Source organism: Etheostoma cragini, unplaced genomic scaffold (assembly GCF_013103735.1).
Source record: "Etheostoma cragini isolate CJK2018 unplaced genomic scaffold, CSU_Ecrag_1.0 ScbMSFa_4658, whole genome shotgun sequence".
Lineage (NCBI taxonomy): Eukaryota > Metazoa > Chordata > Actinopteri > Perciformes > Percidae > Etheostoma > Etheostoma cragini.
In genome coordinates this window covers 17,450-20,514 of record NW_023269052.1, presented here as the reverse complement: position 1 = coordinate 20,514, position 3,065 = coordinate 17,450, and positions in this window count along the sequence as shown.

Here is a 3,065-nt window from a genome sequence, read left to right as displayed (position 1 = left end):
ACGCGTCCGTATAGTAGACGGGTGCTGGCAGGAGTGTCTGTCTGTGTGTGTCTGTCTGTGTGTGTGTGTGTGTGTGTGTGTTGAGACGCCGCGGCCACTGACGGAGGAACAACAGAACTGGAAAATCCTTGTCCTGGTTCCCTGAAGGCAACATTTTGCCATCCCACGTGACAGAGTTATGGAAACAACCAACCACAAAAATTGACTCTGCGGTGCGTTCAGGTGCACCTCGTTAAACTAATGTTGCATTCAATTGCAGCTTGTAAACTCTGAGAAAGTCAAACTTTGTTGTTTTGCTGCAAAGTACCCTTCTGCCATCTAGGGGGTGTACGGTGGCACTGCCGCCCCTGCTGAAACTTTAATAATGATAATTATTATAATTATAATAATTATATAAACTGACAATTTTTTTCTGCGTTAAAATAAAAACAAGCTATGAATATTAAAGAGATTTCTTCAGGATCGCGATGACCCGCCTCGGTGATTTTATCAAAACCTGCAGTACTCGACTTCACCAGCAGACGGCAGAGAGGCTCCAGGGAGAAGGAGTCCATGCCTCGGAGCAGAGGCTGCTGGGAAATGTAGTTCACCTCCAGACAGCGTGACTTGACTGGCAGGTCCGAAGGTCAGACAGTGGAGTTTAAAACCCCAACAAACGCAAGGAAATCCTTCTTTGAGGGACATTAGGGACATTAGGGACATTAAGGGACATTAAGGGACATTAAGTGCATTTAAAGAGGACACATCTGTCTTTCGTCTCTCTCGTGTGTAGTTCTTAAAACCAGAACTTCATCTTTAACAAACAGGGAAGAACGTCTCGTTGGCAGCGGCGGATCCACGTCTCCGTGCGGCCTAATCCCAAAATCTGGACTGACAGGCTCAAGGACTTTGGTGCGCGTTCAGGTCTGACTTTGGGGGGTCTGTGTGTGCTTGTGTATTCAGTTTCACTCCGTGAGATTGATGACGGTTGTTGTGTTGTTGTTGTTGTCTCCCCCGCCTGTTAGCTTCTCAGTTAAGTTTAGCGCTTTTCGCAGTTAAATTTTGTCGTTGCAGTTGAGTTTAGCCGACCAAAGGGGACCACGCTGGTCTATCGGAGTCTCGTTCTGATGCCTAACCGAACCGAACGCACACACCGCCGCCGACTAGAGCAGAGAAGCTCTAGCCGCCCTGTGAAGGACGCTTGTCAAAAAGTACGGAGACGCTTTTTGACGCTTTGGCCGCTCGGACATGGCGGCGTTCTCCGTCTGATCGTGGGAAGCTAACGCAGCCGCGGACAAAACATCTAGAAACCTTTACAAATATTATAAATAATATATAAAACATATATAATGACAGAAGATGGATTGTTAATTGGTCGCAGCGGGGTCTGTTAGCAGTTAGCTCGCACGTTAGCCGCTGAGCTGTAGCGGCGTGCAGGCAGAGCAAGCAGCCGCCGGACTAACCTGGTGATCCAGACCAACCTAGTGACCCAGACTAACCTAATGACCCAGACTAACGCTAACGCTAATTGGAGACCATGTGACCGGCAGCTAACGCTAACTGGAGACTATGTGGCCGGCAGCTAATACTAACTGGAGACCATGTGACCACCAGCTAACGCTAAATGGAGACCATGTGGCCGGCAGCTAACGCTAACTGGAGACCATGTGACCGGCAGCTAATGCTAACTGGAGACCATGTGGCCGGCAGCTAACGCTAACTGGAGACCATGTGAACGCCAACTGACGCTAACCGAAGACCATGTGGCCGGCAGCTAATGCTAACTGGAGACCATGTGGCCAGCAGGTAATGCTAACTGGAGACCATGTGGCCAGCAATGTAATGCTAACTGGAGACCATGTGGCCAGCAATGTAATGCTAACTGGAGACCATGTGGCCGGCAGCTAACGCTTACTTTTCTTATTTCTCAAAATGTATGATTTGGTAGGAACCAAAGTTCTCATCGTTTGAAGCTCTGATCGCTCAACACGCTCCGAACGCGACGCCGGCAGATTTCTTTCCCCGGGTCTGTAACTTTCCAAAAAAGAAAAGGGTTTGGTTTTTTTTGGGGGTATGGTTGACCATAAATGAATAGTGTAGACTGGAGTTAACCCTTGGATGGTATTCGGGTGAGCCACGCCGCATTTTTCTGAAAGGACTGACTTTTGGGAGAAGAGGCCCCGCCCACCTCAAGCTGCCCAAAAACAGATATCTGCATATCAACACAGGACCTGTTGTCAACATGACAAGGTTTTTTGGCGTCAGAAGTGTTCTGGTTTTCGTTTTGGGAAACCTCCCAAAGAGGCGAACGCATTGGTCAAAATGCGATCTCTGAAGCTATTTTACCTAAGTAGCTAAATCAACTTAATTAAGTTAAGTTAAAATAACTAATTGAACTGCTTTCATGTGCAGATAACTGTTATCCGCGATGTCGTCTGGACCGAGAACACAGAAATACGTACGGACTCATCAACAATAGTTAGCGCTGGCTGGCTACACCGGGAAAAAACATACAGAGAGAGACGCCATTTTGTGCCTGACGGCGAGGGGGAATCATGCAGTGTGTGTGTGTGTGTGTGTGTGTGTCAGCTACGAGTGTATGAACATGTTTTGTAACGGTTTCCATTAGCGACCGGTCTTCGTTCAAGCCGTCCTTCCTTGTCCGCCAGGATCACGTGTTTTCTCCCTCCGCCGCGGCCGGCGGCTCCTCCGCCTCCTCCTCCTCCAGCCGCTCCACGATTGGCCGGTAGACCGGAGGCTCCTCCCCCCGGCCGGCCCTCAGCAGGACGTCCATCCACCGCCGCTGCAGCTCCTCCCCCTCGGCGCTGAAGTACAGCGTCAGGTGACTCTGGGAGATCTTGAAGGCGTGGCGGCGCTCCAGGCGGTCACATGACTCGGGGAGGGAGACCTCGAAGCCGATCAGGGGAACGCTGCGCTGCGCCTTTACGTCCTGGGGGGGGGACATCAAAAATACAGAGTGCATCATGGGTATTGTACCGCGGCCAGAGAAACTAAATTGAAAAACTCCATGTTTTCTTTAGTCCGGGACATTTTTTGTCTTTAGTCTGGTTCTGCTTTTCCGAGTT